Here is a 14,728-nt window from a genome sequence, read left to right as displayed (position 1 = left end):
AATTTGATCTGAGAAGACACAGAGATTTGAACTAGCAGAAAGGAGGATGCAAATCCCTCTGTAAATCCCTACACTATATAGCCCCCAGCCTGCCGGGAGAGTTTAATATCTACTGGAATGATTAAACTGAAAAGGTGAAACCACCATTGTAGTAATAAGAAGTAGGGCTGTGCAACAGGGGTTGGGGAGTGGGCTAATAGTTTGCACTGCAACTCTGACCTCCAATGTACACAGACGATCCAGAATGCAAATTCCTCCAACTTATTTGCATCTTTGCTTTTTTTCTTCTAGATGGAACAAATTGGAGAATGATACTTGCCTTTGTTTCTATTCATTTATATTCTTGCGTTTTAATCATAAACTCTACAGTAAAGCATTGTTTTGCTGTTTGACATGGGCTAATGCAATATTCACCCAGACCAAAACAATAAATGGAGAAACATAAATATAGAAATAGCTAATACACTTTTTGGAAGATGATTCACACGACTTATATAATCAGCCGTCAAGTCACTTTTGTCTTTTAGTGATTATTTTTTTCTGTCATGAAAATCTTGTGCCAAGTATTTCTGAGAAAGATTAAATGTCAAATTTTTGACATCTCAACTACTCTTAATTAATTACTACTGTAATTATTAACAACAAAGGTCAGACAAAAAGGAAGTGATGAAACTGGTTGCAACACCAGAGCATGAAATGACGCTATTTTGATCGGACAAACTGTGTCATAAATCAGAAGCCACAATTTGTTCCTCACAATAATTACTGTGTAATATTATACTGTACATTGTTGGAGAAAACAGTGTCTCCCAAATGTTAAAACTCGAGGTTGCATTATGCCAAAGCAAAATTAGAAGCTGCCATTGGTGTTGATTGGCCATAGCTCCTAAAAAAAACCCCACTGCTAAATCATGCATGCTGATAGACACCTCCTAATCTCATCCTGCTTCCAAGTCCGCACTTTAGCCACAAAAGTGCTCCGCCACTCACATGCCTTTTCTCTTGCCAACCTGGAGCTTTATTCGCAGGGTGCAACACGCTATCTCTATATCCCATCGCACCACGGCCCGGGCTCCCAAACCAACTGGTATAATTCCCCATTGTAGTGACAAGGATGTGATCCCTCCCTGGCTTCCTGCCCACGAACACTGCCAATGTATTTGCAAAGCACAACCAAGTTGGGTACCATTAGGACGAACGCATCGCCTGCCACTGGTTTCTACAAAGGTTGGTGAGTGCTGTATCTCTGTACGCTGTCACAATCCTTTTAGCCACTACGTGAGCGACGTGTTTCCTTCATCCCTCCGCCATTTTGAGCTAAACTGACAGCATACAATCACCGGGTGTGAGCGCAGTGAGCCGGGAATGGCTGCCCACAGTTTGTAGGGTTGTCTGTGAGAAGCAATGGGATTAGTTCTGAGAGGCTGCAAAGACCTGCGCACTGGAATGTTGATTCTTAGTGGGTTCATCAGTACTAGTTGCTCTTTCTCAATGCAGGGGGTCATTTTATTCAATAATAAAATAAAGAAATTTGACAAATGGAGTGTGAAAACACTCCATTTTGTTAAGGCACACACACATTATTATATTTGTAATCACTCACTCACCTTTTTGTTCTGTTCACATGTTTTTCTTAACTCTGTGACCCGTTTTGACATTTCAAAAAGTCCTGTAGGGAAATTACCTTTAGTTTGATTGGCTTCTAATTTGGTTGGTCAACAGAATCAAATACCCAGCTGACACTGCAGCACCCGACTCCATCACACCCCTCATCTAAATGTCTATTAATAGCATTAATAAATGTGGACCTTATAAAACCCATGAGGTTTTCACTATAACTAGAACGAAATCTGATATGGTTCCATGAAAAAGGTCATAGAGGGGATTCAAAGTGCACAATTCCTCTGGAAGAAAAGTGAGCACTCTTGTAAAATCCAATCCAAATTCAATTATATACACAATGAAGCACTACCTGTGAAATATCCTAAGAATAATAGAACAAACACTGCCAGTTAAAGGCGGCAATATATTTCTTAATGGATTTGTATATGTCATTACTCTTTACTTTTTGAATACTTCCTATATAATATTCACTAAATGGAAAATAGTCAATTGCTTTAATAAGCAAGATTAACAGCTTTAAAAATGTTTCTGATCTGACATAACATTTCACTGTGACATTCTCTTTTCTTGAAGTAAATTAAACACACGTGTGTATGGTTTCTACACTGGTTTAATAACATTAAAAAGTAATGAACCAAGAACAATTCTTCAATGAATGACCCTCCTTTAGCAAGAGAGGTAATGAATTTAGACTAACTTATCACTTGGAGCTAGAGCTTTGCCAATGAAGTTTGATTATGGAGGTACATAAATTATGTTAACAGGCTACTTACAAATGTAAAATTGTGTCTAAAGTGCCGCTGTTAGATTTATACCTCCCCTCCAAACAGACCTTAATGTTAACCTGTAACACAGGATAAAAATGCATTTTTATCTTTTGTATTATCCTGCTAAACAGTATCCAGGCACAAAAGCAACCAACTTGCAGGGTAAATGCGACGACTCATTCGGGCTCCATACACAGTAATTCTGCTCTAGCCCCTTTAGTCTCTGCTGGCTAAATCCTCTGTTAGAGATAGAGGCTGGGTTTGATCCCCTGTAGGATCTCAGTTTATCTCTCTTGCAAATCTGCTGCCAGATGACAGGGTTAGCTTTGTGGACTGTGGCTGCCCACGCTCTCTTAAAGATCAACACGATGCCTAGTACCACAGTGTTTCTGCTGTTTTACTATTCTGGACTTACATGAGGTTGAAAAGCCATTTTCATCATGATGCAATTTGCGTATTTTTTTCCTTTTCTTTTTTTTCCCCTATTTGCTCATGTATATTTTCATTAAATTTCATTTATATTCATATCTGTGTGAAATTTAAATTTCTATATTATGCAATCTGTGAAAAAATGTGTTTAATTGTGGCAATTTATGACTTCAGCTCGCAAAGTTTAATATTAAAAGAAATATATTGTTTATTTTGTGGTGATTTTGTGACCATATTGAAATGATGTACAATTTTGAAATGTGTGTGTCTTTAAATGTGTCTCAGTCAACTTAAATTCATATCTAATGTTGTACCTGTTGTACATAAAACAGCAATACCACTGAGCATCATTAAATTTAAGACAGTAGAAAGTGGCGGAGTGTAATTTCTAAAGAAAAAAGAAAAAAAAAATAAGAATAAATGTAAAATTGTTTACCCATACAACTATGGCGTGTAGAGTGCTCTGTGTGCTACACATGCCCAGTTGCTGCTGTGCACAGGAACACACGTGTGTCTTGTGTCATCATTTCATCAGCGCTGTGCAACCAGCTGCTGTTGCTGCTTGCTCATTAAACATTTGTAGAGTCAATACAAATTCCACCAAGGCTCCCTTCCTCAGGGCAAACACTGGAAAATACAGTATGTAAACGGTGCCGCACTCATCATTCACCTCTGCAGAAAATAGAGCTATCTTTCCCACCCTACTGTATCAATAACTGAGGGATGCAGGGGTCCAGAAGCAATCCTTCGCAAGTCATTATGAGCCCCTGTCGCCTCCGGCAGATGAGGAGGTTTGCTGCTGTTGACAGCTCATCCCTCTGCAGAGAATCACTGATTATTGTTAAATGTCAGTGTGAAATATCAAGTCACCATGTGAGGGTACTTCTATTGGAGCCAGAGTATTCTTATGCACAAGTGATGCACATGAACTTTCTCAAAAACTTTATTTTTCCATCATTATTTAGTCTTTTGCTATTTCACATTCATGCAGGGACACGGGATATTTTCCTGATACAGTTTCAGTTCTACAGACGATTGCAGGCTAATATTCTGACAACTGGTATTAGCTGATAAGGGAGGGAACATACCTTAATTTTGCTTGTTACCACAACTAGTGCCACAACTTGACCCTTTTAATTCTCAACAACTTCAATCCCTGACCTTTTGTGGTCATGCATCCTCCCTAAAATTACACCTAAAATAACTCTTCTGAAGCCACATATGACATATGTTTTGTTTAAAAACACAATTTTCTGTTCAAAAACACACTCATCCTCTTAACCACAGTGACAAAGTAAGCCTGGAACAGAAAGCAGTCTCTTATCTCTCCTACACTGGAGGCTTTTGAGATGGTTGAAAGGGGACAGAACAGGAAACATAAGGGAAGAGAGAAGGGGATGACTGGCTTCCAGCCAGAATCACACCAGGGATGTCACTGGTATTTATTTATGTTTTTTTGACCACTTGGGCTCCAAGATGTTCAACCATTGTTAATGGTTTTGACCCCCTGGACCCAATGGTGATTATGACCATGCTGTGTGCAGTTCAGTGTTGTCATTTTTGGCATATTTATATAAACATATCTCAGATATTTATTTCTGTCATTAGGAGCAGTCAGTGTGCTACATTACTTTGACTTAGTGAAATCATTATAAAGTCATAACATCATCATCATCATCATCATCATCATCATAAGCAGCTACTGTTCACAGATACATCAGGAGAGGTTTCATTCACACTGAAGCAGCGGTTAGAGAGGACATAACTTTGTTGAACATTCTTAACTCTGATAATAATTATTATGCTTGTACAATGACTGCTATGACAGCTGTGGCAGCAGACCCAGTATAGTATGTTGAAACTGACCAGTGGATGTCGTACTGCGTCCACAGTAAAAGATCTCTCGGCAAATTTGATTTAACCAAGCAATGTTTCAAAATCTTTGTCATGCACTGTCATTAAAAGCAGAACAGAATAAGCACAAACTCCTCTCACATTAAGGTGCTAAACATGCAGACTGACCTGTTGTGGAATATCAGTCTGGCTTAGTTAGGCATAGGTGGGGATGGAATGGGGCCGAATAACTAGCAGAAATAACTGTGAAAAAGGTCGACCAGAGTTCACAGAATATTTTTAAGATAGTATAAATGTTTAATATAGTTCACTTTTCACTATATTTAGTATAATCTAACAGAATGCTAACAGGCCAGTCATTGTGGCTCTGGGCGAGGGGGGAAGTTCATAAAAAAAAAAAAAAACCCAGAGAAACAGGTTTTTGTTTTGTTTTGTTGAGTTATTCTATGTTTCAGAGTGGACATTTGTTGAGTCATATATTCTAGTTTGCATTAACAGGTTTTTAACAAGGTTTTTGAAAAATAATCCTCATCTGCTTGTTATCACAAACAGCTCTTTCCGGTTGGTTAAAACTGAGATGTGCTAATTATAGAGTTAACTTCTTTTTATCTTTTTCTTTTATTAAATGTATCATTTGCTATAATTCAGAATTTTCAGACTTGAGTTACTGAAATAAACACTGGGTATCAGTGTTTATTTCAGTATCCTGCACCCAGAAAAAGCAAAGTACATATATGCATTATGTTAGCATTTAAAAGATCAGTATATTTGACGGATATTATCTGGAAACTGACCTCTCAGACCATATGCTATGAACTTCAACTAACCTCAGCGTAGACTGACAGGCTGTACTGACTGCTGTGGTGAGTAATCTGGCTACTGGCATGCTGCCCCCGCACTGCGAATGTGAGAATAGTCTGCTGGGAGCGAGAGCACTCTGGGGTCTGCTTATCAAACGTCTTCCTGTGATCCCAGCTAGCTAGGCCCTCGTGGTTCATCCTGCGAGCGAGACATTGCAGGAGACTCTGTAACTCTGGGCCACCTCCACAAGACACCCTGGAGTCTTGTAAAGCTGTGTCTCATAGCAAAACTTGTGAAAGGTACAAAACATTATTGCTTTTCAAAATCCATAGGAAACATGAATAAAAAAAAAGATTTTACTGTACTGTAACATTTCATGGACAACACCTACAGGCAGTCAAATAAAGAGAAAACAGCCTAATCACTCCACTAATGCCTCACTGGAGTTCAGACAAAAAAAAAAAAAAAGAAATACTCAGAACTTTACTTTGAAATAAAACAGAGAGCACCTTGTTGTTGGATTACCAACACAACTCTGTGAAGGCAAGCATTGCACATTCATATGTCATATAAGTTACTGTACTAACGGAAATTGCGTGCTTCATCCAGCGAGAGTTCACATGAGTAAAGTGTGCAAACACCAAAAGTTAGTTTACTCCCCCTCGAGTGACCTCGAATTTCCTATGTCGCAGACACTTTGAAATCCAGTTTGTTTTTGGGCCCTTCAAAAGACAACACTCTCACTTTTTCATGGTGTAAATTCTTGAGAGCCCGAATTATAGCAACAGATGTAAATAGTTTGTGTATATTTGGTCAGATGTTCTGTATTTATTTCCTTTATTACTTATATATCACAAGGTATCTTGAGCAGTGTTTTTTTTTTTTTTTTTTTTAGAAAGCAACATTTTATTGTCCAGGACTTAACCTCTCTCATCAGTTGAGACAAGATTTAAGAGATAAGGCAAAAATGTAACCTTAACATGAACTTTGCATGAACGTATGACCCTGAGTGGTATGATCTTCCTCTGGTGTAAGACTAAATAAGTCCAATGTGTGCCAAACCATTCAGAAAGAATCAACATTTACTGAACTTATCTGTCCAGCATCTTAGTTTACTTTTGATCTTATCACAAATTTCATTAGTGAAACTTAATCAAATTTACAACAGAGGAAACGTGCGGCGTAGGAGTGTCATAAACACAAAAAGATTCACAACACAACATCATTCTTTAAATTGATTTCCTACCTATTTACTTGCTCAGAGGGTGAAGTTTACGAGAAATTTGGCGTGCGGAGCGAGGTGCCAGACAGTCAACACTCGGCTCCGCTAAACAAAAGTAAACACAAAGTCCAAAGATAGCTGATGGCTGTCAATCAAACCCATCCCCAGCTGCCTCTGCCTGTCAGCCGTCACTCTTTTCCCATGGTTCCACTGGGCCACAGTCTCCTTGCCTGTGTTTTTAGACAAACAGATCAGATTCCTCCTCAAACAGGCCGCTGCCGTCCCTTTTGATAACAATGTAATAATTCAAAACAAATGATTCAGCTCTTTGATGAGAGCACTTTTATGGGTCAGAAAGACTCACCCTCACACTGACATCTGTTTGATTTTATCTTCTTGAACTTTATCCTCTGCTGGAAAATTTACTGGCTCTGACCAGAGAAGTGCGTTAAAGTCAAACTAATAGAAGGGCAAAGACAACTGAGACACTGGGCAGGACAGCATGTCTTAGCCCTCAAAGCCTATAGCATATTACTACACAGCACTCTCAGGCATGTAAGTAATATCACACTTTCAGCATGGTGTCATGAAATTTTGTAAAATGGACACATATTAAAATCAATAATACTGAGGAAGTTCCCCTGGTAGACGGTCCATCACGACTTAGACTCGATTCTCATTTTATACAAAGGAGTTCTGAGTCGTGAGTAAAGTTTAATTTCAATAAAAAAATATTCTGAAAACTTAATTCTAATGGAAATCAAACTGTTGATTTTGCAGTTTTAGTAAGTGAACTGTACAGCTCCCCTCCACTCAAAAATGTGTTTTGCTTGGATGTTTGACTTTCATGTGCACAACGATGTTTGTGCAGAGTTTGACACTAGAGGACATTTTTTTCACATTGAAAGTTTCTCTGCGGTCACCCTGAATCTCGGGATTAGACGTGGATGCGGATGTAGACGAATGACGTGGATTGAAACATCCAGCGTTTAGACGCTGAGGATCAACTCTCCGTGAAGAAGTAGACATATTTAGTAAAAAAAAAAAAAAAAAAAAAAAATTTTAATTAAAAAAAAAAAAAAAAACTGGAAAAACTGTATCAGACACAAATTATCATTCAGATCATCAACAAACTAAACCACAGATGAGTGTGAAAGTTAGCTCCACTTGGGTCACAATATGACACCTGAGCTGTCCCCATCAGGAAGACCTTGAGAGGCAAATGAAAGCTCAAGAGAAAGCGAATACATGGATGTTGTTGTTACATTTGTTTTTGTTTTTTTGTGTGTTTTCGTTTTTTTTTTTTTTGTGGAATTGAATAAAATTGTTTCATGCCTAAATTTAACCTCAGCTTCAACTCTTTTCTGTTTTGTCGCATTAATCTTCTCATAGTGGCAGTAAACGTTTGCAGAAGAGCAGAAGGTTACAGCAGGAGAACTTGGGTTGATCATCCAGACTTCATTGGAACATGCGTGAATCAAAAACGCCATGAAACCAAAACCTGGCCCTCTTAATTCTTAATATCAGTACTGCCTTCTCATGATTCACTATATTTCTTCCTTTGACGGGGACCGGGGGGGGTGCCGGGGGTGCTGGGGCTGCGGTGGGGTGGGGGTGGGGGGGCTGCCTCTGCTCTAGGCCCTTGGCCGTGGTTGGAGCTGTATGCTAAAGCCATGGTCAGGCCCCAGAGATTTCCAGCCTCTTAGATGCCTATAACTCATCCCTAGCCCTGCTTCTGAAGGGAGATTTTCCCCCTCAATCCCAGGCCTGAAATATCCTTTCAAAGGCCGCAGACTGGAGACAGATATGTAGGTGTTTTAGATAAGGTAGGAATTGCATTAAAGGATTTTTCCGTTTTAAAGCTGTTGCCATCTTTTTTTGCCCTTTCCCATAGACTTGAGAAGAGTAGTCGAGAAAGGATGGGAAGAGGGGTAAGGGATGTACTTTGGGACGGACTAGTCCGTACATTTGTGGTCAGTTCACAGCTCATAAAAGACTAGCACTAACCTCAGTAAAAAATTGAATAATGTAGAGTGGCTAGAGGCAGCGCAGAACCGTCTCAAAGAATCCGAAAGTTATTGACCCAAGTTTGGAGGAAAAGCCTCCCAGCTCATTGATCTCCTCACCAGCATAATTACAGAGCAGCGAGATGAATCTTCATGTGGAAGAAAATAGAAAATTCAGAGTGATGAATTTTCAGAGTGACTGGGATTCTTGCCAAATGCAACCGTTAAATTAAAAGGCCTTTTCCCAAAACCTCAGAATGGGATAATTTTGTTTTGCAAAGCAGAGTGTGGCCCAAAAGAAACTGTAAAAGTCAACAGCGTCTCACCCAGGCTGCGGCGTGTGAAAGTGAAAAGTCAGTTTAAACAGCAGGTCTGTTAAGGACCTAGTATGTAATGTAGGTATGTGCGAGGCATTCCCAGCTTCTCCTCTCCACGCTCCTGTGTTTTATAAGAGCTTACGCTTCACTTTGGCATTTACCTTCAAACTTTATAATTATGTGGCCTCCGTTTTTTCCCCAGCCGACTGTGTTTACATTTGCCAGCTTAACATGAACACGGCCCACTCCAGTCCACACACACACACACACACACACAAACACACAAACAGAGCTTCTCAACAGTCCACATGTCATTCTGCGGCACTGTTTGTTGGACTGGGCTACACAGAGATTAGTCGCCTCGTTCCCTCTGGTGCCCTGGCGTTATGTTCCTCACCCAAAGGGCTTGGCTGCTCATTTTCCAATAGGACCCTGGAGCGGGAAATTCACCCTTATTTTGAAATGAGCCGTTAGAATGCCCGCCAAAAATGTAATTAAATATGTTTAAACTCATCCATTACACTTTAATTATTCATTGTCATACACCCAGTTTCCCCATTTTATTTCACTTAAACTGAAATATCTGAAATTCAGTAAGAACCTGAATAAAGAATAATAACTTCGAACCTCCTCTCTTTTGCTATTATGAAATTGAATCAAGTTTTTGGCTATGGCCTAAGTACACAGTGTAAAATATCAGGATTATTTTTTTTTGCATTTCTTCTTGCACAGTATTTCAGTTTGTCTTTTGAAAAAAAACATAAGAGGAGCATTATAAAAGAAACTCTTTTCTCTGTTTTCTGCATGACCCGGGCAGATGACAACAACAGAAAAAAATGTCCCTGAGTATTTTAAAAAAAAAAAAAAAAAAAAAAAAAAAAAAAAAGGTCTTTGACTCTTTGACTTTAATACACCATAAATATGCCAGTGGTTATGATACAAAAACATCCAGTCATAAATCAAAGTATTCGAAACGCTGCTGAACTGAGCCGAGATATTTGCTGAAATAATATATCACATATCTCATATTGAGAAAATTACAGACAAGCGAACTCAGTCTAGGGAAGGGCGCTAGACTAGACAGGGACTAGGACCCACATGGTCAAAACCCACACATCAGTGGATTGGTAACGGCATGAGAGAGAAAAATAAGACAGAGAGTCAGAGAGTGGGGGAAACTTGCTGAAAACATGCTTGTGGCAGTGGCTGAAATTGAGGAGTGAAAGACTAAAATTTGCACAAAAACAAAGCTAGAATTGAACTTTTTGATTACAGGCAGAAAGTGAAGTCTTTGCTATCCTCATTTTGTCTTCCTTAAATCTTCATTTAGAATCTGCAAATCAGGACAAGTGTTTTAAAGATCTCTAAGGTAAGTCTGGCTTCATTTCTATTCTTCGCCAATACATTGTGCTGTGTTTTTTTTTTTTTTTTTTTTCCTGATCCAGCACAGCTCATTGGCTCATTTGTTGTTTGGTGGTGTACATTTTACTTATTGAGCAGTGGAGTTTTGTACAGCCTAGGCAGAGATTAAGACAAATTCTGATAAGGACTGGAAGTTGACTCTCAGCATTAAGGAGGATTAATGTTTAGCTCTGTGTGGCAGGGGCCTTCTCAGTGGCTGTGTTTACGCAGTGTTGCAGACCCCGCATTAATCCGAAATTAGTATAAAAGATCAGCTGTGGCCACTGAGGCGAACCTTCACAGGGCTTAGGCCAGTAATCAAGTCTCACTTTGGGACAATGAGCGCCTGGAAGGTCAATGAGAGGTCTGGGTTGAAGGAACGAGGAGATTGAGGTGGGTGGGTGGGGGTGGGAGAGCGGTGAGGGACTTTTGGTGACCACATGGTTTAATTTAGGTGAGATCCACACACACACACACACACACACACGCACACACACACACACACACACACACAAGGTTTGTCCCCGCAGTATGCGCCTTCTCCTCTTTATGTTAGGTGTTCATGACCATGATTTGTTTTTGTTAAAGCTGCAGATGACATTAGTGTTTATCTTTTCACACTTAAAAGACATTTCTTCCTTTTTTCTTAAAGCCCGTCTTAAATCTTATACATGTATTTGATGTCACATGAGTTTACATTTCAGCGCACTATTAGCTCTGTCACATAATTATAATGTGTGCTGAGGGATTATAACAATAAATAGTACGAGACTATCTAGCTGCAGAGCAACATCTCCTATTCCAACGCAAACCAACACTGAGCAGAGCTGCTGGGAGAATCACAGGAGATGTCTCGGCTCCAGGACCGTCTTTTACAGGAAAGTAAAACTGTGTCAAATTGAAAACAAGCAGTATAAAAATCAGCAGTGATTTTCCACTGCCAAACTAGTGCTGGCTGGTGCAACACAAGAGGCAGCAGCGCTGAATTCAGTTAGGAAAATAAAATAAAGGAAATATAGCTCAGCATAAACCACAGCCCTTGGATGATGAATACTCGCAAAACTGTTGATATCTGCATTATTTTGTATTTTTAAACCACTCACACTGCGAGCAGCCACATTCGAACCTACTTCCAAAAGCAGACAATTTTATTGACACTTTAAATAAGGCTCACCATACATGTAACGTTATAATGTGGCCAAGTGAATGTCTCTGCTGCAGCGAGAAGGGTCAGAGGAACTTGCCCTTGTAAATACTTTCCAAACTACATCTGTTAAGTTCTTAAATTATTTATTTATAGGGATTTTATAGTGCTCGGGCAAATTACAGCCCCCTTGAAAAAGAAACAGAAAGTCATCTCCTCAATCAAGCGTTCACGTGCCAAACTTCCTCCTGCGCTAACTTTTCCACAGTAGTCGCACCATCTCTGTCTTTTGTGCACACACGTTTACAAACAGACAAACTACAAATGAAAGGGGGGAAACGGCACAAAAAACAACAGCAACACAGCCAAACGATAATTTAGGGCATTTGCACCACATTGTGGTGGAAGCAGCTCTCTTCAAGTGCCAGCATGGTAACAGCGACCCCCCCACCCCCACCACCCCAGCCACCCACTGCTCCTGCTAAGATTAGACAAATTAAACACTATTATTCACGTCACTCCCGCAGCTGGCCTTTTAAGTGGTTCTACGTTAACTATCATAATGGTTTGCTTTGAAAGCCACAGTCTTCTCCTTAATTTACAATATGAAAAAGCACTTTTGGCCAAGTCTTGGTGGGATTTTTCTTCTTTTCTGCCTCATGTTGCAGAGGAAAAAATAGGTCTTCTTTACACTGTACTCTATACTCCTACGCGTGAATTTCTATTTTAAAACATTGGATATTCACGTATATGTTTAAAAGGTATAGTTCAGTCTAAAATATTTTATATTTAATAGTGCATGTCCTTTGTTTCTAAAAGGTAAAACTCTTTCTTACACATTATGTTTGGTTAAGAGTCAGCTATAATTAATGTCTGTCCCTGTGCACTATTTTATCATTTACAACAATACATTCCTGAGTTTGTGTCCTCAGAGTGAAGAGTACAGTCAGTCTGCCAGACTCTCACATCTGTCCATACGTTTTTAATGCAGTCTCCTGTTGGGAAAAAGCCCTTTCATTTTCTCCGTTTGTATCCCCACAACCTGATAATGGATGTGGTATTGGCCAGGGACCCGTGGACTGAGGACGGCCGGTGATGGATAACCTAGTTTCAGACCCATCATCACCGTACAGCATGTGCCTTGTATCTGTAGTAAAATACACCCCCACCCACCAGTATGCTCCACATACGCATTTTAGGCAAGTGACAGTAAGTGACGTCCTGTTAGCAACGTTACGTTTTAAGCCTCCACCACAAACTCATGGCAGTTACATCCCAAGTAGTAAAGTGTCATTTTTTGAACTTTAATAATAATATTCAACATGAAGTATCACAACAACATTAGACTATGGAAACTGGGCCAATTAACTAAATAATTATTTATTGTAGCGAGGCGTAGAGCAATTCACTGCATCAGGAAAAACACAAACAAACCTCATTCCCCAAAAAAAGGGTCAGTGGTCGCAGGCCACAGCTCACCAACAGGGATGGATGAGCGGCTAAATACCAACAACATAAGGACTTCCAATCAGCAACATTTAGAAAAAGGAGTGACTTTACATAATGAGCTTCACAAAGACTGGCTGGGTTGGCAAAAAATTCATACTCAGGTCTAATGCACCAAATTACATAAGCAAGGATGCGTAACAATCACACACCCTGAACCCCGGAGCAGTGAAAAGATATCAGATTAAATTATTCTTATTCTATTCATTCCATACTGAATAGAAATAGACGGAACTTTATCAATAATCAATATCAATTAATATGTGTTGTTAAACATGATGATGGGTCAAGAAAAATTAAACCTTCTTAAAAGACTTGGCGTATTCTTCTATTCCACTATTGATACTTTCCACTAGTGGCTGCTGGATGCTGGCTCCAAAAGATATGTGGCAGAAATTCAAGTGAAAGAGCTTGACTCTCTCTCAGAATACAAATTCAGGTGAGGCTAATTCAATTTGAAGGGTTTTCTTAAGGGATGAAAATATATCACAACAAAGGACAAGAAAAAGGACATTTTAATTAAATCAAATTAGGTGTTAAACTCAAATATAAACTACAAAATGTCCCTTTAGAAAGTTTTTAGTTTTTATGACATATCTTCATGTTTTGCAACATACTGTGAACAGAGACTATACTGTAAGTGTGTTTCCATCCACCTGTTTTTAGGCGCATTTTCAATTTGCAAATAAAAAAAGAGTGGAAGCATCAACATATTCCTAGAAAACGCTACACTTGGCGGAAATGGAAAAACAGGTGTGCTGATAAAAAACAAACTGCGATGAGGGGTGAATAAATGACTTCACCGTCCACTGAAGAGACTAAAAAATGGTGGCAGATGACGACATGAGATCTGTTTGGGTTTGAATGAATACATGAAATAAAAATGGACGCCATATTTGCATCACATTTTCGACATCGTTCTCCATTGTTTGAGGTTTGCATGGTGTTCTCTTTATTACGTCAACTCGCGTCTTTTTCTGCAGCGGTTTAAATGCAAACTGGACAATTAGTGCCACCAGCTGCTTATCTCTTATTTTGATGGAACCCCCGCTTGCGTTCATGTTTTGTTTTGTTTTTTGGCTATGGCACAAAGACTATTCCCACAATGATTCATAAGTAAGTAAAAATTTCAATGCTCTAGTAGGAACCACTTCAACAGTGATTTCACGGACATAAAGTCAGTCAGGATAGTCCTACACATCATGCAACCTTTATGGGAATTTCTGGGGCATGAAGAAGATTTATACTCAGTTTAAAGAACTAAAGGCTTTCCTTATTGACCAAAGGTACAAAATATCACTGCACATAGATATTTAGACATTAACTAAACAATAACTCCACTGAATATTTATTTGAATTGCATCAGTGAAACCATTAAACACAGATTCTTGTTACATGATCACACTGTTACAACTTGAGTCTGTGTGTTCTCACCAAAACCAGCTTTTGAAAAATGGATCTATAGTTCGAGCCAGTTTCTGGTGTCATAACTATACCGCCATCACGGCAGGAGCCAGGGGAGCAGAGAAACACACCACCCGCTTCCACTCGTCTGCTCCCAGCATTATTAACTTCGATGAGTCTTGCATATCAACTTCAAATCCAGCACCAGGGAGCTGCATATAACTTTCTTGCGGGGGGGGGGGGGTTCTCCAGCA

This window comes from Seriola dumerili, unplaced genomic scaffold (genome assembly GCF_002260705.1).
Source record: "Seriola dumerili isolate Sdu_G_001 unplaced genomic scaffold, Sdu_1.0 BDQW01000331.1, whole genome shotgun sequence".
Lineage (NCBI taxonomy): Eukaryota > Metazoa > Chordata > Actinopteri > Carangiformes > Carangidae > Seriola > Seriola dumerili.
The sequence above is the reverse complement of the archived record's forward strand: the minus strand, read 5'-3'. Positions refer to the sequence as shown.